The sequence below is a fragment of the Mirounga angustirostris genome, unplaced genomic scaffold (assembly GCF_029215605.1).
Source record: "Mirounga angustirostris isolate CCGP_5_RB_7025 unplaced genomic scaffold, mMirAng1.0.hap1 SCAF_5, whole genome shotgun sequence".
NCBI lineage: Eukaryota > Metazoa > Chordata > Mammalia > Carnivora > Phocidae > Mirounga > Mirounga angustirostris.
The window spans coordinates 14494817-14518457 of NW_026991713.1; the positions used below are offsets into that span (position 1 = coordinate 14494817).

The 23641-nt window shown below is 47.7% G+C and overlaps 1 long non-coding RNA gene across 1 annotated transcript in view; it reads right to left on the reverse strand.

The window, feature by feature from the left end:
* Positions 1-23641, reverse strand: part of LOC135364392 (uncharacterized) — a 59385-nt gene that overhangs the window by 25921 nt on the left and 9823 nt on the right. The window contains exons 2-5 of the long non-coding RNA XR_010411354.1: positions 13546-13704; positions 7087-8310; positions 5230-5508; positions 4780-4906 (exon numbers count right to left, since the gene is read on the reverse strand). This is a non-coding gene — a long non-coding RNA (uncharacterized LOC135364392). The remainder of the gene's footprint in view (positions 1-4779; positions 4907-5229; positions 5509-7086; positions 8311-13545; positions 13705-23641) is intronic.

Below are 23641 nucleotides of genomic sequence, written 5' to 3' on the forward strand. Positions count from 1 at the left end.
TTCTTATCCTATCTGATTTCAGTTAGTTGTTTTGGTCTGCCCCTTTCCTCAGCTACGTTCACACCCACGCCGACCATGGCAGCTGGCAGGAGGAGGCACAAGCGAGCATGAGAGAAAGTGTAAGTCTGTGGTGAAGTCAGGCAAGAAGCAAGGCAGGGAGGAGAAGGGGAGAGAATGGGAGGGAAGGCCCAGAGTCACCTTAAGGATGAAGAGAGAGCTGATGAGCATCATGCAGCCCCTGGGTGACTACCCAGGCTTGTCCTTCTGGACAGAAGTTAAGAGTTCTGTTTGGCTTTCCAAACAGGATGGTGCTATAGAGAATACTCAGGCTCTACTGGTTCTCCTCCTACCCCTGGCCATGCCTCACTCGGTCCTCTCTGCTAGTTCCCTCTGATGTCCCTGACCTCTAACCTCTGGATCCCCCTCCATAGGCTGTTTCATTCAGTTCCAGGGGTTTCTGTACATCCGTGGCTCCTGAAATTAAATGCCCAGGTGGGTCTTCCCTTCTGAACCCCAGACTTGTTTGTAGAAATGTCCGCCAGGACATCTGACGGTGGACACAACTGGGCACTTGGGTTTTCTGCAGCCTTTCGCATTTGAGAAGGGAGCAAAGGGGGCAGGGGTCCGTGTTTCCAACTGCTCAACCCAAACCCTTGAAGCCATTCTTCAGGCCTGCATTTTTCTTTCTTTCTTTTTTTTTTAAATTTATTTATTTGAGAGAGATCATGAGCAGGGGGGAGGAGTAGAGGGAGAGGCAGACTCCCTGCCGAGCAGGGAGCCCGATGCGGGACTTGATCCCGGGATCCTGGGATCATGACCTGAGCCGAATTCTGGCATCCTACGCATCAGCAAATCCTTTCCACTCTGCCTTCAAACCCGTTCTAGAACCTACCACCCTGGTTCAACTCACTGTCATCACTCACCTATAGCATTAACCAAGCTTTTCAATGGGTCTCTTGCCCTTTTAGCCCTTGCTTTGGTCTCCTTATAGCAAAGCGATCCTTTTAAACCATAAGTCAGATCATGTCATTTCCTTACCCCAAACCCTCCCTGGCTCCCCATGTCATTCAAGTAGAAACAGAAGTCCTCCTGTTGACTGTGACACCCTAACGTGACTCGCATCCCTTCCCCACTGCCCTGACCTCCATCCTGGCCTCAGCTTGCTTAGCTACGAGCACACCTGCCTCCCCGTGACTCGTCAAGTACATACAGTCTCAGCGTTTGCTCTTCTGTGTCCGGGGGAAGCCTGGGACTCGTTCCTTCACCTCCTTCAGGTCTCTCTGCTCAATGCCACCTTATTAGGGAGGACTCAAAAACTCTGTGTGAAATAACATCCGCACCCTAACCTCCCGTAAGCTCTACCCACCTTAGCTTAGTTTATTGTCCCCGTAACACTTGTCTCCACCTAAGATGTCATGGATTTGTCTATTAATTTCTCACTCAACCCCGCCATTGTATCCCTGGTGCCTACAACAGCACCTAGCTTATGGTAAGGGCTCCATAAACACTTGTCAGATGAATGGCTGGCCTTTGGAATCAGACAGACCTTGGTTACATCTCATCTGTTCCATGTGCCAGCCCTGGGCCCTGCAGCCAATTACATAATTTTGCTGGGCCACGCTTTTATCATGTGTGAAATAGGAAAAAACAATTGTACTTACTGCATGGGATTGTAATGAAGACTAAGTGAATTCATCTATGGTTGTTAGAATGGCACCTGGCACATAAAAAGCAGTCATTAAATGTAGCTGTCACTGCTCATCATTGTTGTTACTACAGTCATCGTTATTATGTATTCACAGGATGAGACACACGGTCCCAGCCCAGTGCCCCACCCCAGCCCCCCAGTCTCTTCTTTCCAGCCAGAGGTGGAGCGGGTGATTCAGGTGCCAGCAGCCTGCCCTGTGACTCAGCCATGAGCCTCAGCCACACCGGGGTCCCCTGGCATGGGCTGCCTTGGCCAAGGGGCCCTTGGGTTGAATCATCAGGGCCATGATTCCAGCTGGGGGATACCTTGGCTGTGGAGTTTGGCTGGTAGAGCTCGCCCTCCCTGGGTCCTTCCAGGAAGAGACTGGGCACCTGCCCCATTGTGCTCTCAGAAACTGCACTTGGCCAGCCCAAGTCCATCTGTCAGTAGAGCTTGAAAAAGGGCCAGACAAGGGTAAGTGGGAAGAGGAAAAAGTAGGAAAAGAGAAAAGTCACTTCAATCCTTTGCCATTAAACAGGGCAGGACAGTGTCATGAACAGATCCCAGGGCTCTGAACCCACAGGCCCTCCACTGACTGGCTGGGGGATCTCGGACAAGTTGTTCACTTCTCTGAACCTCATCTGCGAAATGAGGAGGAGGACAGCATCTCCTTCTCAAGGTTACTGGGAGGATACACAGTGGACATAGGTTGTCTTCAAGTCCCAAATCCTTCATGAACATGTTTTAATAACTTTTGTAAAAGGAGAGGAGGAATTCCCTATCTCTCCATTTCCCTCTTAAGTCCCCATTCCCCACCTCCCCCCCAGGAAGGGGAGGGGAACAATCTGATGTGTCCTTCCTTTTTTTTTTAAGATTTTATTTTATTTTTTTTTATTTATTTGAGAGAGAGAAAGAGAGAGCGTACACATGGGCGGGGAGAGGAACATAGGAAGAGGGACAAGCAGACTCTGAGCTGAGCATGGAGCCCCACGCGGGGCTCAATCCCAGGACCCTGAGATCATGACCTGAGCCAAAATCAAGAGTCAGACGCTTAACTGACTGAGCCACCCAGGCGCCCCCTTCTTTTTTTCATTCAAGAGCTCTTTATTGAGCACCTGCTACATGCCAGGTGCTGGGTTGGGCACTAGGTATGGCAGTCACGGGCTAGTAGGAGAGGCAGATAGTGTATAAATGAGCAGATAATACCCAATTATATATAAAAAAAAAAAAGAACACGCTGTTAAAAGAGAAAACCACACGGTGGAACTATCAGAGAAACTGAGGCAGTGCTTTTGAGACAAGGATGAGAAGAATGGCAATGAGCCAGCCATGTGAGCCATACGAGGGAAGAAGCTTCCGGGGAAAGAGAATAGCATATGTAAAAGCCCTGAGGCAGGAAGTGTTTAGGAAGTGAAGGGGACCCTGTGTCCGAGTGTCACAGGCCAGTGCAGAGTGACAGATGTGGCCGGGGAAGGGGCCAGGCGAACACGGGGTGCACCTTCTGAATTTCCCTTCCCTGACGGCTCACGGCTTTCCAGGGCCTGCTCCCACTGCCTTGAGTGGTCGCCTTGTAAAGCTTTTCTGGTCTTCTAGTGGTTTACAGAGACAGAGCTTGTGTGGCTACACCATGGCCAGAAGCCCGTAGGGTTGTTTTTCCAGCTTAAATGAGATACTACATGTAACCTGTGTAGTACGTTCATGCTCATTAAAAAACAGATAAGAACTCTTGAAAAAATGTGTGAAAATATTAAGATAAGTAAAGCCCCATAACAATCTGTTAATTTTTATATTGCCATTTCACAAAGAAGACAGAACTTTGAATTTAAACTCATCCTTCTCCCCAAGATCATTACAAAGGGAGTTGTGTGGACTCCATCCCCTCTGGGAACCCTTCCCTGCCCCATCCACCCCGCAGGCCTCAGGGTCCCTCTGCTGCTCATGGAGGGCAGCCCCCTGTTGGACGTTCTGTCCCTATATCTGTCTCTTCCATGGGCTGTGAGCTCCTCAATGATGGCGACTGGGCCTTCATTATCTGTTTCATCCAGCCCTTGGATGACATTTTATTTTATTTTATTTCAGGTATGTTTAAGGACTCTTTTTTTAACGATTTTATTTATTTGTCAGAGAGAGAGTACAAGCAAGGGGAGAAGCAGACTCCCCACAGAGCAGGGAGCCCAATGGGGGGCTCGATCCCAGGACCCAAACCGAGGGCAGACGCTTCACCGACTGAGCCCCCCAGGCGCCCCTAAGGACTCTTCTAAATACCGAGCTTACTCTAAACCACCTTTGCACTAAGAACATGGTCCTTTCAAACCACTACACCATCTTAAAAAGTGTAATATCCTTTTAATTTTCCTAAAGTGTGGCCTAGTTTGAAGTATAGATCGGTTCATTGGAGATTTCCAGCCCGTGGCTTTCTCAGACCTCCATTTTCCATGAGGAGTAGGCAGGCTTTTCGCCAGGGCTATTGCATCAGAGATGTGGGTTCTTTACTGCCGGGGAGGATGCCAAAAGTAATAACATTAGGCCCACGGTTCCCAAACCCTGCATTCGGATGCCCTGGGGGCAGCATGGTGTACTTTGAATTTTCAAGGGAACGGCAGTTCTAGACATCGTGTCAGACACCGTGCAAATTGCTCAACGAGGTAGTTCGCAGTTTCAACATCACATTACAACATGTTCCTTTCAGTGATGTCACATCTTTGCAAAGCTGGGGTTTGGGTGGTGGTTGCACTAAAAATTAAGCAAGTACCCTGTGAAAATCAGTGTGGAACAGGAAACGAGGGTGACGGTGTCCGATCTGGTTCCAAGGTTCGGGAATTTGTGCAGTGCCCAGCGAACGCACACATATCGCACTAATAAGTAATTGTAGCTATTTTAAAGGAAGTAAAAACATGATGCGTATTTTTTTCAATTACCAAGTTGTTAGGACATAAGTACTTTGTAAGCTATTTTGCTCTAAGTGCTTAATAAATGAAACTGCTCGATATTTCTCTTGGCCTAGAAAGCCATGAAATAATTCCTAAGATGGAAGCCATGAACCCAGGAAAGTCTGGAAACTTCTCCATTCAGTTAGAGCAACTCCCACTTACCTCTTTCAGGCTTTCGATGCTGACCTCAGGAATTAATTCTGAACTCCACTGTAAGGATGGCTTGACGTTAATGACGTACACAAAACACCTATACTTAGTCCTGCCTGGAGAGTCTAGGAGCTGTAGACTGGTAAAAAAAAAAAAAAATTTACTGGGAGGGAAAACAGAGATGCAGCCCATCCCTCTTCACCCCATCTAACTTGTTTCTTAATGAGCGAATACAGCTCTGGAATGAGCTGGATGCACGCCTTCCTGTTATAAAAACAGAAAAACAAGCATCCATTTGTGGGCCAGGGTTACGGTTTAATATCTCAAGCTAGGAGTGGCCTGAGTCTCCAGCTGGCCCTGCGAGCTGATTCCAGCCAGAAAGACCACAGAACAAGTGCTCTGAAGCTATAGTTATTATTGTTGGTAGCTGTCCTCCCAGCTTTTAGCTTATTCATAAATAACCTGGTTCAGTAAATTGCCTCATGCAGCTCGTTATCTTTGTTTGGAAAAAACAAGTTTGTCTGGGCCATCGCGCCAGGAAAGAGCATGCTCCACACTGGGCCTTCTATGGGAACTTGACGGAGATGGATGCGGCCAGGATGAGCCGCTGGTCACATTCGCCTGAAATGTTTCCTAGGCTATTGAAATAGGGCAGTGGACTTCAGTCTCTCGTGGTCTCTGGATCCAGTTTATTCCAGGCCATTTTCTGGGAAGGATCTTGGCCCCATTCTCTGTGTTCACCTGTATAGGGAGATAGGGTTGCCCCTGTTCAAGCATGAAATACTATTCACCCTCAGCTTCCACGAGAAGGTGTTAGGCTCAATTATCTGTTGTTTGTGAGTCTCTTTCCTGTAAGTACCATGAGCCTCAGGGCCATTGCACCTGCTTTTCCCTCCTGCCTAGACTCTCTGCACTCAGCTATTACCACGACTGGGCCCTTCGTTCACTCTTGCAGCGAATATTTACTGAGTTCCTCTTGTGTGCCAAGCACTATACTGGGTGTTCAGGGTATAGGAGGGGATGACAATAATCAGAACGGTCAACATTTACTGAATGCTTGTGATGAGCCAAGCCTTCTTCCAGACCATTTACATGTAGTATCTTATCTAATGCTCGACAACAATCCAATGACATTCGACAGTAATCCAGCAAGTTATCCACATTTGATGTGGAGTGGCTACTTTACAACACCAAGTTACCCAACATTTTTCTGATAGGGAAAGTGAGACACAGAGAGGCTAAGTAACTTCCCCCAAGGTCACACAGCTCATAGGTGACGGAGCTGGGATTTGAGCTTACATTCTTTTTTTTTTTTAATTTTTTTTTTAAGATATTTATTTGTTTATTTATTTGACAGAGAGAGAGAGAGAAACAGCGAGAGCAGGAACACAAGCAGGGGGAATGAGAGAGGGAGAAGCAGGCTTCCCATTGAGCAGGGAGCCCAACGCGGGGCTCAATCCCAGGACCCTGAGCCAAAGGCAGATGCTTAACCGACTGAGCCACCCAGGCTCCCCTGAGCTTACATTCTTAAACACTGTTTTATTGTCTCTCTAGCAAGACGCAGAGGCCCTGGTCTTGTTGGCTTACGTTTTTGTGGAGGAGAGAGAAAGTACATTAGCAGATAAATAATTTCCGATAGTCAAAGATGGTAGGAAAAGAAGTAATAATAATAAACCAGGGTAATTCAGTAGAGACTTCCCAGAGTGGGCAAGGAAGGATAGCTACTTTATATCGGGTAGTTGGAAAAGCCTCCACTAAGGGGTCATCGGGGCTGAGACCTGAAGAAGTGGGCCACAGGAAAGTATTCGGGAAAATTGTTCCAAGCAGAGGGAATAGCAAGTCCAGAGGCAGTGAGGCAGGGACATGTTTGGCTGAGTGAGAAAGAGAGGTAAGTAGGACCCAGATCACACAGGGTCATGCTTTTCGACCTGGGCTGCACACAGCTGCCTGGGGGAGCTTCTAAAGATACCGATGCCTTGGCCCACACCCCCAGAGATGCTAAGGAAATCAGTCTGAGCTTTGGCTTGGCCAAGAGGAATTTTAAAAGAAGATGGTTGCAGTGGTCGAAAGAGATATGGTGGTGGCTTGGACCAAGGGGGTGGCCCTTCAGCCACTGCTCCCTCTGTGTGGGATTTTAAATGGCTCGAGGCTAATGTCTCTCCCACACAGCCCACCTGTGGTTTATAGGAAGTGCTCACATTCTTAGCCTGGAGAGATCAAAGTGTGGGGTGCTGAGCTGCAGGTGGCCTGGGAGCACATCCGCTAAGTTCTGCCTTGCTGCTCAGACACCCATCAGTCTCGTCCCACTGATGCTCTTACCAGATGTAGCAAGAGGAGTAGCAGCTGGCCCAACTTTTCCAAAGAAATCATCACCTCACAATCTCGAATCTCCAGCCAGCCAACCTTGTTATATCAGTGTGGGTGAGTCTACCCGTTCTTGGCCACAGTGATTTCTGTCACAGCTTACTTTGGAAGGTGGTACCTTTGTCTTCTTGCTTCAGCTGTCACCGAAACAGTGCATTTGTCTGGGTTGTCTAAAGAAACAGAAGCAATAGGAAGTGTATAGAGAGAGATAAAGAGGTTTATTATATGGAATTGGCTCACATGAGTATCAGGGGTCGGGTAAGTCCCAAATCTGCAAAGTAGGCCGGTAGGCTGAAGATGCTGAATTTTGATCTATTCAGGCCTTCAACTGATTGGGTGAAGCCCACTCAGATTATGGAGGGCAATCTGCTTTACTCAAAAGTCCAGATTTAAATGTAAATCTCAACCAAAACTCCCTCATAGAAACATCCAGAATAACATTTGACCAAATATCTGAGCACCACGACCCAGCCAATTTGACACATAAAATTAACCACACAGACAAGAAGAGACTCATTTTACATCCTCTTACAATATGATATTCATAGAATATTTCCAGAAGAGTACAAAGAATACTTTCACCAGGGGGCTTGGGGTTTAGAGTAGAAGACATACTTATTTTATTTATTTATTTATTTATTTATTTATTTATTTATTTATTTATTTATTTATTTGCTGTGTGTGTATGTATTGGTTTTTCGAATAAAAAATAAACTATAGGGCGCCTGGGTGGCTCAGTTGGTTAAGCGACTGCCTTCGGCTCAGGTCATGATCCTGGAGTCCCAGGATCGAGTCCCGCATCGGGCTCCCTGCTCTGCAGGGAGCCTGCTTCTCCCTCTGGCCCTCCCCCCTCTCATGTGCTCTCTGTCTCTTTCATTCTCTCTCTCAAATAAATAAATAAAATCTTAAAAAAATAAAAAAATAAACTATAACAAATGGATCAGAGTGATCACTGGATTGCATTTATTGGCCATCTGCAAAACTGCTTTCTTCACATCTTAATGAGATGACACGAGGGGTGCCTGGGTGGCTAGCTGGTTAACGTCTGCCTTCGGCTCAGGTCATGATCCCGGGGTCCTGGGATGGAGCCCCATATTGGCCTGCCTGCTCGGTGGGGAGCCTGCTTCTCCCTCTGCCTCTGTCTGCCGCTCCCCCTACTTGTGCTGTCTCTCTCGTGCACTGTCAAATAAATAAATAAAAATTAAAAAAAAAAAAAAAGGAGATAACACAAGTACATGAGCCTACACTAAGGGGTATTACAGGAAACATCAAACATCAGAAAGCATTGTTGGCATTTGTTACACATCAGTGTCCTCTATAAGAGGAGCCCAGGAGATGTCACATGGATTTTAATTCCAAGAATGGTGGTGGGGCACCTGAGTGGCTCAGTTGGTTAAGTGTCTGCCTCTTGATTTCAGCTCAGGTCATGATCTCAGCGTTGTGAGACTGAGCCCCGAATCAGGCTCCACACTCAGTGGGGAGTCTACTTGAGATTCTCTCTCTCTTCCTCTCCCTTTGCCCCTCTCCCTGATTATGCCCGTGTACACTCTCTCTCAAAAAAAAAAAAAAGAATGAACACAACCAAATGGGGTCACCCCCCTAGCCAGATATTACCATGTGGGCATTTAACCTCCTTTGAAGCCCAGTTTTACATTCTCACTTTTATTTGTCTTTCTCTTTCAGTCCTGCCTTTTTTTTAACCTTTTATTATGGAAATTTTAAAATATACACAACAGAAGAGAAAATGGTAAAGTGTATCCCCATGTAACAATCACCCAACTTCAACCATTATTCACTGATGGTCAGTTTGTTCTACATACTCCACACTTCCTCTCAAACACCATTGGATACTTTTTTCATTTTTTAAAAATGATCTATCAGGGGCACCTGGGTGGCTCAGTTGGTTAAGCGACTGCCTTCGGCTCAGGTCATGATCCTGGAGTCCCGGGATCGAGTCCCGCATCGGGCTCCCTGCTCGGCAGGGAGTCTGCTTCTCCCTCTGACCCTCCCCCTCTCATGCTCTCTCTCTCATTCTCTCTCTCAAATAAATAAATAAAATCTTTAAAAAAAATGATCTATCATTTTCATTCTATAAAATTCATCCTTCTAAAGTGTATGATTCAGTGGTTTTTCAAGTATATTCACAAGGTGGAACCATCACCATTATATAATTCCAAGACATGTTTATCACCCCATACCCAGCAGAAGTCATTCCTCATTCTCCTTTCACCTCAGCTCCTGGCAACCCCTTACCTACTTTCTGTCTCTGGATCCCCAGATTATTTTAAAGCAAATCTCAGATATCACATAATTTCACCTATAAATATTTTAGTATGTATTTGTAATACATAAGGACCCCTTTTCTTTCCTTTAACATAGACAAATACCATTAGGATACAAAAAATTAGTAATAATTCTTTCATATCATCTAATACATAGTCAGTGTTCAATAGTCTCCTGTTAATTGGTTTATTCTCATTGTATCCAAACAAGGCCTTCATACCTGACATGGTTGGTATGACATGAGTCTCTTTTGGTATTTAACAGTTCCTTTTCCTGTGGTTGGTTTGTTTGACACTTATTTGTTAGAAGGGGAAGAAAGGTCATTTTCCTTTCAGACTGTAGAATTTTCTACAGTCTGAATTTGACTGATTACAGATCCATGGTGTTCTCTTATTGCCTATATGTTCTATAAACTGGTGGTTGACTATAGAGACTTGATGTGACTCAGGTTCTGGATTTTAGCAAGAATACTTTCCAGTTGGGGCGCCTGGGTGGCTCAGTCGTTAAGCGTCTGCCTTCAGCTCAGGTCATGATCCCAGGGTCCTGGGATCGAGCCCCACATCGGGCTCCCTGCTCCGCGGGAAGCCTGCTTCTCCCTCTCTCACTCCCCCTGCTTGTATTCCCTCTTTCGCTATCTCTCTCTCTGTCAAATAAATAAATAAAAATCTTAAAAAAAAAAAAATACTTTCCAGTTGGTAGTGGGTGTTTCCCTTGCACATCTGTAGACATAGTCATCTCTAACTGTCTTTTGGGATTTAAGACTGATCTGTGAGTTCAGGTGTCATCTGCCTGATCCACACATTAGGAAGTTCCCTATCAGCCTTTCCCAAGGGTCTTACATTGATCACTGTTGCCTAGATCCATTATTGCGTTAGGGAGATCGTTGCAGAAGGATGATGTCCTAGTTCTTTTACTCCTTCTGCATTAATTAGCTGTAATCAACCTAAAAAGAACTTTTCCTCATTAACTTGGATGATTATACAGGAGGTAGGTATTGTAGCTGGATGAATAATTATGTAAATAACTGTATAAAAAATGTTTATTGATGGTTCAGTGTCAACAAAGAATCACAACAATTATTTAATTAAAGAGAACCAACTCTTACTGAGTACCTACTAGGTGCCAGACACCATGCTGGGTAGGTACTTTGACATTCATTATAATTTCATTTAAAAATCATAATAATCTGGGGCATCTGTGTGGCTCAGCTGGTTAAGCATCCAACCCTTGATTTCGGCTCAGGTCATGATCTCAGGGTGGTGAGATCGAGCCCCATGGGTCAGGCTCCATGCTCAGCAGGGAGTCTGCTTGAGATTCTCTCTCTCCCTCTCCCTCTGCCCCTCTCCCCTGCTCACTTGTGCGCAAGCTCTCTCTCCCTCTCTCTAAAATAAATAGATAAATAAATAAATAAAATCTTTTTAAAAAATCATAATAATCCTACAAGGCAGTTGTTATCTCATGTAACAGATAAGGAAACTAAAGCTTAAGAGAAATGACTTAAATCAGGTCAAACAGCTGGAATTAGGTACAGGATGGGGGCACCGAAATCATGATTGACATAGAGCTGAGAGGGGTAGTTAACAGGTTAGATGACAGAGTCAATATCGGAAGATGAAGGGACAGATGAAAACATGAGAGCTTTAGCATTTACAGGGGGAAATGTAAAGTCCTGCTCTGGGATTGAAAGCCACTCAGGTCCACGCACGGAGAGACCTGAATTATCAGGATCTCGTGTTTCAAAATGACCTGGAGACATTAGCTTAGAGCAAGCTCCATATGGATCTTAGAAAAACTACCATTGTATTAAGCCACATTAATAGGGGCAAGTAATGAATAGGCTCAAAGCTCCATTTGGATTAAAATCATAAATATCTTTTTCCCTGTTGCATCCTCAGCCTCCAGCATAGTATCCAGTAATTATCTGGATAATAATGCGCACTCAGTACATACCTGGCAACACTTAGATATATTTATTCAATCATTAACCAAATCTATTGGGTGCTTGTTGCCCCTTGAATGCAATGTTTTCAGTGCTTGAAATCCTGCAGTGGCCTTGCAAAGCCTCCATTCTAATAGAATGGTAAGGAAGAGAGATGACAAACAAATAAACAAATAATGGTGTGAAGTGTGTGCGGGGGAGTGCCAAGGAGAAAAATTAAGTGGGGTACGGTGGATGAGGAGTGCCGGGTAGGAGGAGTTGAGGCACATCTGGGGGTCAGGGAAGACCGCTCTGAACAGAGACCTGATTGAAGTGAGGGTGTGGGCCACGCAAGCAAAGAACAGCAAGTGCAAAGGCTCTGAGGCAGGAGTGTGCCAGATTTATTCCACGTGGAGGGAGGTGACAGTTTTCTCCAGTCTCGGCTGGTGAAACCACATCTGGAGCCAGGTGTGATTCTGGGCACCACATATGGAGGAGATTGTCAAATGAGAGCATTTCAAGGTAGTAAAGGGTCTGGAACCTGCTCATGTTAGGGTGGGTTAAGAAAGAGAGTGACTTAGGCATACCTGGCTGGCTCTCCTCAAGTATGTGAAGAACAGACCCAAGGCTGAGGGCTGAGAATTCCCTTTCGTGATCGATAACTGGGACCGTTCATTCACTCTGGGTGTAATATACAGCAGGACAAGTTCCCCAAAGGGAAATTAACTTCCTTGTCCAGTAGTGAGCTCCCTCTTCTCGGAGGTGTTCAAGCAAATGAAGACAGTCTACCAAAGATGGAGAAGATGACTCTCCCATCTCAGACTGGAATAGGAGGCCTCTGAGGTGAATCCCATCAAGGAGATTCAGAACTGTGCCCTGACTCCTCTCTCCCACTTCTCTCCCTTTCCGCCCTCTCTGTCTCCATGCTCCCAGCTTGCTCACCCTCAGGACGATGCACATGCGTGCACACAAACACACAAGAGCAAGCAGAGCAGTGTAGGGGAGAGGGAGAGAAGACAAGGAAGGCAGAGAAAGAGGGAAAGAAGAAGAGAAGAGACGGGGAAGGGAAAAGAGGGGAGAGGGAGGCAGGGACGTGGGAGTGAGGCTTCGGAGTCAGGGAGCCCATGGTGACCCCATTGCAGGTCCCCAGAGCAGCAAATGGGTAATCTTGAATCACAGCTCATTTGGGGCTTCCTGTTTTCAGCTTGTCTCTGTGAACATTTGGAGGGGTTTCCAGCTAATAAATAAAGCAGAGAGCCAAGACTCCCTCCCCAGGCCAGCAGCCACTTCATCCCTGTGGCTGCCTGGCCCCAGTGCTCTCTGACCTCGCCTATCCTTTTGCCTGAGGACCATGCCAGAGTCCCCTCCGGCACCCACCACACCCGGCCCCAGGCCCCCTGCCCGCTTTTCCGAAGTTCCTGATTTGATCGGGTTCTCATGATAGAAAGATATACCTCCCAGAGTGCAGAATCCAGTCTGAGCAGTTGCAGAAAAATTCACCTTGGAAAAGACAAGTTTTCCGGAGACATATTTTCTTTGCCTTTTCCCAAACTCCCACTGTTTTCTTCCTCCCATTCCCCTGCCCCCTCCCAAGTTACGAGTGGATCTTTATCAAGTCTTCTTAAATTCAATCCAGCAAACATGTTGGGCACATCTGTGCCAGGCACCTGTGTTAGGACTTGTGGGGGATACACGTTATCTGTCCTCAAGAAGCTGACCATCTAATGGGAGGAAAACATCGGTGGAGCTGGGCTTTACAGGGCCCAGACGTGCACAATTTGAAGGCCCCCTGTAAGGAAAAGAACTTAAAATTGCCAGGAACATAGGCCAGGGCTTGTCCTGGGGTTTTAGAAGAGTCCGTATACAAGAAACCGGGATTATATCCTCACTCCTAGAGAGGGCAGGATGAGCACTCCCACCCCAAACTACCCAGAAAAGGTGCACAAGGAGAGGTTGTGCTGACACTAATTAATACTAATTAATTCATTAAACCTCTATGTCTACACTGTCTCTCTTTGCTCCCTTTTGCCTATTCTGTGAAGAGATGAATGCATGCATGATGCATTCAACAGATATTTACTTAGGGCTCCTATAATAACTAGGACAAAGTTCAGCTGTGTAACAAAAGACCTAAGGTGGCTTAAATAAGCCAGGACCTTCTCTCACACACAGTGGTCTGGGCGAAAGCAGCCCAGGGCTCTCACGGAACTTACTTGGTTTTAAGGACCCAGACTCCTTCCATCTTGTTGATCATGAATTCCTGGGGTGTTGTTCTTTGGCCACAATGTCAAAGATGGTCCACACCATCTAGCAAGAAGAGCAAAAGACTTCCCTTCCCTTTAATAGTAGGCCTGGAAGTTCGGACTCCGCTCCTGCTCACAGAAACAGAAAACATGGTCACATGGGCACATACAGGGGCCCGGGAGATGGGGAAGTGTGATATTTATTCTGTGGGAGGTCACTTGCCCCCAGAATGGGGTGCTTCATGACTATAGAAGAGAATGGATGTTGTGTCCAAGACATCCAAGACATCCTACTATGTATGCTGTGCTGTCTAGGAAAATGAGGTGCAGAAGAAGTTCTGGTCCTTTCCAGAGCCACCCAGGGACAAAACTGAATTAGACAAGCTGTCCCTGCAAGCTTCCCCCACACCACCAGCCATTCTTTCATTTTGGTAACTCTAACTCTCTCCACTGGACCCCGAACATGGGCTGAAGATGAAACACTCTGATCATTAGAGGGGAAGTTGGAGGAAGGGGGAGGCAATAAAGTGAGGAAGTTGGCAGGAAAAAAGAGAACCAGAAGAGAGTAGTGGTGCAGAAACCAAGTTTCAAAAAGCTCAGCAATTTCAGATGCCATGGAATGCCAAACAGGATGCCAATCTAAAGAACGCTATTGGATTTGCCAGCGAGGATGTGACAGGTGATCTTTGCCAAATCAGTTTCAGTGGAGTGGTAGGGATTGACATTCGAAGACAGTGGGTTTAGGGGTGAGTGGGAAATGATGTAGAGACAAAGAGCAGGGAGTACCTGGGGTATTGAAAAGCAGGAACAATTTGAGGAGAATGGAGGGCCCATGATCACGTTGACCCAAAGGATAAAGAATCAACAGAGAGCAAAAGACAAAAAATACAAGGCAGAAATATAGTTTGACCACTTTAATGAAGACCAAAATAACAGTGACTTAAACAAGATTAAAGTCCATTTCTTTCTCATGTAAGTGTCTGAACATGCACAGTCAAGGGCGGATTGGGGACTCCATGGTGTTGGGAATCCAGGTTCCATCCACCTTATTATTCAGCCATCCTCAACATATATGGCTTCCATCCTGTGGTCCGAGATCCCAGCCAGGTGGAAGAGGGAGAAGAGACTGGGAAGATTCCCTTTGTGGTAAAGGCACCACCCAGAGTTTGCCCACAGCACATCCACTCCCGTGTTCACTGACCAGATTCTGAGACTTGGCCGCATCTACCTAGGAGGGAGACTGGAACAAAGCAATCTTTAGCTGAGAGACTAGATGCCAGATAAAACTGAAGGGTCCTATTCCTGAAGGAGGAAGGGGCAGTGAGCAGTCAGTCTTAGAAGACCTAGAACAAAGGGCAAGTTCAGCCATGAGTGGGAGGGGGCGCACGGCCACCTGGAAGATGAAGCGGGAAAGCTGGTGGGCTTGGAAAGGGATGGCAAATAGGGAACTCTTGCTTGGTCACTCTTATTTTCTCCACAAAGTTGTACTCAGCATCATCGCTGAGAGGCAGGGACTCTGAGAGAGCCAAGAAGAGAGAAGGTGTGCCAAGCCTCGCTCCCCATCATTGTTTCCCATCTGTTAGGGTGGAACAGCAGGTATGCACTTGTGGATACCCTGAAGATGGTTTGGAGAACAGCTGTGCTCTTAGAGTCCTGAGCTTCCTTCCCAGCTCTGCGCTTAGCTGCCATATGGCCTTGGACAGGGCAAGAAATATGTTTCTGCATCTGTTAAATGACCATAATAATGCCCACACTGCCTGCCTCACAATCTTGTTTTGTGTCCCCTGAGAGAGCTGTGAAGCTTCTTTGTAAGCTGTGAGGTTGTGGGTGTGCATCATCCCACAGGGATGGAGTGGTCAGGGCACTGGTGAGGCTCTGAGGGAGGCAGGAGAGGGCTAGGAGAGATTGTAAGCACCGGAGAGCCTCCCGCACAAGCTGTTCGGCACCTGCCAACGCCCCCCCCAGGGGGTCTGGGCCTCTGGCCCAACATCAGACGCCTCTGCTGTCCAGGTGAGGGTGACGGGAGGGGGCAGCACTCCAAGCTGGCCACAGCTGGTGGCAGTCAGCTTGTGTTCTGTCTTGAGATCACGGTCACAGAGCCTTGGCCTCGTCCCCTGCATTTGGCCTTGGAAGTTCTCCTGGGACCTGTCCTTGACCCCAAGTTACCACTTCATGTTCCTGGCCTCAGCCCAGGAAACAGTGTGAGTTTCTCCCCCAGCCTTGGGTTGAGCACAACCAGCCTTGTCCAGTGTATATGCACGCGTACGCATGCACACACAAGCACCACATACAACACACCACCCATATAACATATGCCACACACATGTACTCCCCACCACCACACACATGTCCCCCCACAAACTGCACATACATACAACCCACATGCACACACCCAACACATACATGCCACACACACATATACTCCCCTTTTTCCAGCTGGTCTCTACCCCATGTCACATTCAACCCACCATACAACCTGCCATGCAACTACTTGAGGGATTTGGGATTTTTTTAATTCAATTAGCCAACATATAGTATATCATTAGTTTTTGATGTAGTGTTCAACGATTCATTAGTTACGCATAAAACCCAGTGCACGAGGGATTTTTCTAAAACACAAATTAGGCTACTTTCTTGTTTAAACTCCTCCACTTCTTCCAGTGGCTTTCCAGAGTCTTCAGGCTAAAATTCTAGCCTCTTACCAAAGCGACTGAGGTCCCCCAAGGTCTGTTCCTTGACAACCCACTTTAGCCATCCCTCAACCTCCAGCCCCATTGGCCAGTCTGAACCGCTTGGGTATTCCCCATCCATGTCCCCATGTGGCTCCTCCGGCCTCTGCTTTGCCCATCCCTTCCATCCTCCAGAGAAATGCCCCTGCTGAAAATTGTACTTATTCTTCCAAACCCTGTTCAGAGTTCACCTGTTCTGTAAAAATTCTCTTGACAACCCCAATGGAATGTTCCCTTCCTCATCTACAGGTACATAGTGGAATGACTTGTTTCCTATGTGTCTCCCCTGCTAGGCAGGTGACTTCCTCAAGGTCACTATATATATAGAACACTGGGTCCTGGCATTGGGTAGGTGCTCCATGAACGCTGGCTGGCTGGCTGGCACTCACCCCCGATCCTCCCACACAGATCAAAGTAGAAAACCAGCATGACTACCAGGACATCACCAGCATGGTGGCTATGGCCAAAACCTACGCCACCACTGAGGCCTTCATTGACTCCAAGTATGACATCCGCATCCAGAAAATCGGATCCAACTACAAGGCTTACATGTGAGTCCCTGGGCAGGGCCTGGGTTGCTGGGAGGGCGGGTGGGAGGAGAGTGTAGGAGGAACATCCATTAGAGATGTACGTCCAGCCCTGTCTCCTCCACTGCAGGGCAGAGACCCTTCAGCACTTCATTATTCTCCCTTTATGTCCACTTACTGCCCCTCTTCTCTGGTCAGTATGGCTAAGTGCTGATGCTTTCTCACAGCTTATCCCAGGGTAGAAATCTGTCTACCCAAAGAGAGCTGCTTCTCCCAGAGGAAGAAAGATACTTGGCATGTTTGGGGGGACTTCAAGTATATATGGATGTATACCATAGGAGACTAGACTGAAAGAGAAACTTGGGGACAAATCAAGGAGGGCCTTAAATGCCTTGCTGAGGGTTTGGGGCTCTGTTTTGTTCTCTCCTGAGCAGAGAAGTGGCATGATCTGACCTGCATTTATAAAAAGCTAGCTCTGGGGCCATGGGCTGCAGAGGGGTTTCTCTGGAACTATTAAGACCAATTAGGAGATGACTTCAGATTTCTCCAGCTGCAAGCAACAGAAACCACACCTGACTGCTTTGATGGAGTTTTCAAAAGGGAATTTATTAGAAAGGCATGAATGATCAGAAACCTTAAAAACAAAGCCACTCAACTGTCAATTTCAGAACTATTAGAATCCAAGGCAGCTGCAGGAATCTGGGTGGCCAGAGCAACAGACAATCTTCATGGCACCCCTATTGGGAAATGAATCTGCCTGAGTCATTTTCAGTGCTTAACCCAAGGTTGTGATTCCATGGAAACAGGGCGGATTAATCCATCTTGGATCACAGGCTTACTGGTTGGAGAAGGGCAGAAGACCAGTATGGAGAGTCCCACCAAGATGATAAGCAACATGGGTGGGGTCAGCCCCCAGTGGGAATAGAGGTGCTGTGACAAAGGGAAGAAGAATGAATGCCAGAAAATCCAACACATACATTCAGCCCAGGGGTGGTTCTGGCAGAGGATGACTCACACTCGAGCGGCTGTGGTCGTGAGAACGGGACTTCTTGAAAAGGTGGGAGGGCTTATCTGCTCCAAGGCCTCTCTGTGTCTCACTTTGGAATGTTGTTGTTGGTTCCCCTTGAAATGACAAGACCCCAGAGAGCTAACCAGTGCCCAGTTGCCAAGCTTCCCTGGAGCCCTGGCCGTGTGCACGGCTCCCCATCCGAGGGCTGCCATGGCGGGCTTGGGACAGTTGGAAATCTCTCTGCATGCTTTTGCACAGTGGAGCTTGTGCTCTAGGTCAGGGTCAGCAAACCACCACCCACAGGCTAAATCCAGCTGCCCCCTGTTTCTGTAAATAAAGTTTTATTGACCACAGCTAGACACATCCATTTGTGCATTATCTCTGGTTGCTTCTGCTCTACCTGCATTGCCTAGACTAGGGCTCAGCAGCCTTTTTCCATAAAGGGCCAGATGGTCCTTTTAGGCTTTGAGGGCCCCCCAGTCTTCACTACAACTACTCCACTCTGCCATTGCCTGGGAGCTGGTGAAGAGGCAGACCTCTTCTTTCAAGTTGAAAGGCAGACTTTCCTTAGACTTGACCTCTAAGGAAAGATTCCCAGGAAAGGGATAGAGCCAGTTCTCAAGGAAGACTTCCACCCTGTCTTGCCAATTACTCTCTGCTACCCATGAGCCAGGCCAGACCTGTCTCTAATCTCAGATGCCCTCAGGGTGATAAGATCGGCTCTTCCCTGCCCCCTATGAGTTGGGGAACATTCCAGTGCAGCACTCCAGTGCATTACTGAGGTCTCCACCATCCGTCATGATATCATTTCCCTCCTCTCCTCATTGTTCGCGTTTCCACTTGACATTGACGACACCTTGTCCTAGTTTCTCTTCTTGAAGATTAGCTCATTGCCGCATTCTTTATGCTGAGCCTTTGTGCCCTGGCAGCTCCAGTTTGTCATTATTTATGACTTTTCCTGGACCCTGCCTTGGCCCCTGTCCGAGGGAGCGGGTTCGTGTCAGACCTCAATGTAGAGCATCCTCTCGGCCCCCCCACCCCACCCCCGACCATTCAACCTCCTTTCTGTCCCACTTCCTGCCCTGCACTCAGACCTCTGTGCTTGTTGCTACTGGGGTGTCATTGTTACTCAGGCTTCTCAGCAGACGGAGCTAGGAAATACATGGGTGTACCTTAACCCATGCATGCACACGTATCTGTAATTATTTCTATATATATCCAGCTCTATCTAGAGCTAAAGAGGGCTCATATTGACGTCTTCGACTTTCCTCTAGTACCACGTGATTCACTTCTGCCTTCCCAGACTGCTTATTTATAACTTCCCACTCCAACAGGGAAAATCCTGGCTCCTACCAGCCGCCATCCATTTACTTATGTGTTCAGTCCCAGTCCAACTGCAGAACCATGAACGTGGAGCCCCGTGGGAAAGAGCTTTACCCACTGCAGTGCAGTGCTCAGGTACAGCTCCCCTTATAGTTAGTCAGACAGCCTCCACTCTCGTCCAAGCTTATGTGGGTCTGCACCTTACCACCCACCCCCACCGTCTTCAGCAAGGAGGTCGACATCATACATTTGCAATATAGGTTGACTCTTCTGGCACAGTCTACATTCTATCCTACATTCAAGCAGTTGCATCACATTTCGGCCAAGTGAGTCTTTTCCCCCAGCCTCTGACGGGCTCTGCCATGGAGAGTCGTGGTTAAGAGCATGGAGTTCCTCAGATATGGGTTGATGGCTCGTGCCACTCAGTGGGAAGGGTAATAATGGTAATATCTCTCTCATTAGGTTCTCTGACCCATGTCTCAGACAGAGAAAGCACCCACTGAACAGCAACTCTCACCATTGTTATTTTCTTGGCAGGAGAGCAATCTGGCTTGTGTTCCTGCTGCTTCTGGCATTGCGATGCCTTCTTTTCTTGTCTCTACTGACTGACAATGGCAGTGCCCATTGGACTAAGACATTTATGGGAATATTTCCTTTAGTCCACACAATATATAAGGATGGAGATCATTCCCATTTTACCAATGGAAAAAATAAAGACTCCGAGATGGTGTCCATGGTTATACAGCCAGAAAATGCTGGAACCAAGATTCAGCCTTGCATCTGTCTGACTCAAGTCAGTTCTTCCCTTCTCTTGCCACCATGCAGATCCCACTATACCAACCCTCCCACCCTCCAAGGCACATTCAGTGGTTACATTCTGGGGTCACATTGAGTGACTCTGGTTTCTCCTCTGCTTTCCCCGAGCTCTTCACTACTCGGGTATGCTGCTAACCTTACCATGCCTCTACTGTGGTTTTAAACTGGTCCACCCTTCCTGGTAGTAAGCAGCCTTAGGATGGGGTCACTGAGACAAGCCTAGTACCCAGGACATAGAGTGGCCCAGTGAGTGTTTGCCGAATTGAATTGAATCAAGTTGGGCTGAACTGAACGGACATAGCGCTTATCAATGTCACTGTACCCCTTGGCAATTCTAGCCCCTGTTGTCCATCAGCAATTCTCGGCATCTCTTGTCATCAAATGCATCTTCTTTTCTGTTTTAGAAGGATACATTTGTCTAGCAATTCCTCCTCCCATTCCCCTTTCATCTCAACCACATGCCTTCCCTCGGCCATAAAACACAAAGCTTTATACCTCCACCACTTTGCTTATACTCATTAAGTCTTCGCTGAGTCCAGATAGGCCACCGGAGATCAATTTGTCTTGATTTTTCCACAATATACACAGTCCCTTACCCAGGACTTAGTTACTGGGTACCTACTACATGCCAGGTCCCACTGGACACTGTGGGGGCCGGGGGTGAGTCAGACATGTCCCTGGCCCTCAAGGAAGACTGGACACTAAAGTGGTCATTCCAGGTGAGATTAGCATGACTAAATATTGGTTTAGGGGCATTTACTCTTGTTGGGGGAGGTGGGCTGTTGGGAAGTCACATCTCATATGAAACATGAAGGATGAGTAGTCCTTGGGGAGGCAAAGATGGAGACAAAGACTGGATCAGGCAAAGGGAAGAATGTATCTAGAAGCCTCGACCTAGGAAAAAACCATGGCACTGGAGGATCGCAAGGGAGGTTGGTGTTGCTGGAGCAGAAGAGGCAAACAGAGAGGGTATTGAGGCCAGGAGGCCTTCCTGCCCTTCACCATGAAAAAGTGATCAGTTCTCTCCATGGATCATTTTTCTACATTTTGGAGCCCTCAAGAAATTCCGGAATCACTAATGGCTCTACTACCCTAGTTCTTCTTTTCAAAAACAAGAGGCCAAGGTTTGGGGGATTTCATCTGATGGTGTAGACATGTTTTAAATTTCATCTTTAGAGGCACCTGCACCCCCATGTCCATAGCAACCATGTCCACAATAGCCAAATTGTGGAAGGAGCCAAGATGTCCATCGACAGATGAATGGATAAAGAAGAAGTGGTATATATATACAATGGAATATTATGCAGCCATCAAAAGGAATGAGATCTTGCCATTTGCAATGACATGGATGGAACTGGAGGGTATTATGTTGAGCGAAATAAGTCAATCAGAGAAAGAATTATCAAATGGTTTCACTCATATGTGGAATATAAGAAACAACGCAGAGGATCATAGGGAAAGGGAGGGGAAAATGGGATGGAAAGAAATCAGAGAGGGAGAAAAACCATGAGAGACTTTTTACTATGGTAAACAAACTGAGGGTTGTTGGAGGGGAGGTGGGTAGGGGGATGGGGTAAGTGGTTGACAAGCATTAAGGAGGGCACATGGCGTGATGAACACTGGGTGTTATATGCAACTGATGAATCACTGAACTCTACCTCTGAAATTAATGATGTACTATACATTGGCTAATTGAATTTAAATTTAAAAAATGAAAAAAATAATAATCTTTGGATTTCCAAGGCAGCCTAGAAAAAAATACATAAGATCCAACAAGTAAATAAGACAATCAGCATAAAGGAAAATAAAAAACAGGCCAATAAAGCTGGGGGCAAGATGTGTCCCTAACAATACATGCCCGAATGTGAGCCAGATATTTGAATTGGAGCCTCCTAGCAGCCAAAGCAAAGAAGGAAGGGCGGAGCAGTGACAGGGGTCCTAATGCCCTCGGTGTTATTTTTCTGATACAGGAGAACCTCCATCTCTGGAAACTGGAAGGCCAACACAGGCTCTGCCATGCTGGAGCAGGTGGCCATGACAGAGAGGTAAGAGACAGGGGAGGTGTGATAGGGCGGCAGCAGGCCTGACAGGAGGTGGGGGAGGGATACAACAAGAGGCCTGTAAGGAATGGTGCCTCACCCTCCGGCCAGGGCCTCACCACCCACAGAGCACTTTCCCAGACATGGCAACTCTTTATTGCACAACCCCCTGCAGGGTAGATGTTACTATAATCCCACTTTACAGATGGCAGAAGCAAGTTCAGAGAGGGAAAGTGACTTGTCGAGGGTCACAGAGCTGATCAGTGACAGAGCTGAGAGTAGATCCCTGATGTCTTAACTCCAAGTCTGGGGGTCTTTCCAGCCCTGCCCAGCTACTGCAGAGAGAGCAGGGAGTCCTCACCAGTCCCTTCTGTGCTCTGACAGGTACACGAAAGCATCCATATTAGGGCACCAGGGCTCCTGGAATGTCCATTCCTCTCTCCAACTTCTTTTGCCAGCTCAGTGTCAGGAGGAAGAGGTTATTTCCACTGAATCATGAATGTGGTATGTGCACTCTGGCTAAAGGTCCCTCAGGTCTTTCTTCCTTTAAGCACTGCTGGGAGCTCTCCTCACCTGAAGGAGGGCCAGTCACCTGCTCCCGGGGCCAGCAGGGCACACACATTCTTTCCTGCGGCCCTGTGACCTCTGCGTGCAGGCAAGCAACGAGAGTGGATAGCGCATGGGCTTTGGGGTCAGAAAGATCTGTTGGGTGAACATTCATTGAGTGCCGACTGCATGCCATGTTGTGCCAAGCACCAAAGGAATCAAGATGAAAAGATCCAGCCCTTCCCTTCAGAGACTCTGTGTCCATTGGGGCGTCAGAACACAAATCTCATTGGTCAGAGACAAGAGGGGGTCAGTTGGCTTGTGGCGATGAACACTCCAGAGGTGCAGCTCTAGGTAAGTTTAGGGCTCATCCCCACACACCTCAGTTCAGCTTGCTTCTGCGGTGGCTTCCTTCCGGCCAGCGCGCTCATCGGGGGGCGCATAGCGGCTCCAGGTTTCCCTCCTGACGGTGTCAAGGCCCGCAGGACAAGACTCCTTCCCAACCATCTCAACCAGAGACTGGAAGTGAGCCTTCTTCGCGGAGTGGCCTGCCTTGGGTCACATGACCATCCGTGAGCCGATCACTACGGCCTCGGAGCGGCTCCTGTGCAATTGCCGGGGCCCATGTCACCTGTCCACCCCTGGAGATTGCGGTGGGACCAGGCATTGTGGCAGCAGCGACAGAGGGAGACGGGGTGGGCTCTGACGCCATGGAACATCAGGAAAGACAGGAGGGGAAATCAATCTACAGAGGTCCACTCTGGGCTCCGCGGTCAACGTCGGACACCGAGTGTGGTATGTTGGGGTGGCAGTAAGCTGTGGGTGCTTGCAGAGGGAGCCCAGAGAAGGGGCAGCCAGTGAGACTAGCAAGGGGTGAGGTCAGGGAAGGCTTCCTGAAGGAGGTGGTGCTGCAGTCCCCTTGTAAAGAATGAGTAGGAGTTGGGCGCCTGGGAGGCTCAGTTGGTTGAGCAACTGCCTTCAGCTCAGGTCATGATCCTGGAGTCCCGGGATCGAGTCCCACATCGGGCTCCCTTCTCAGCTGGGGCTCTGCTTCTCCCTCTGACCCTCTTCCCTCTT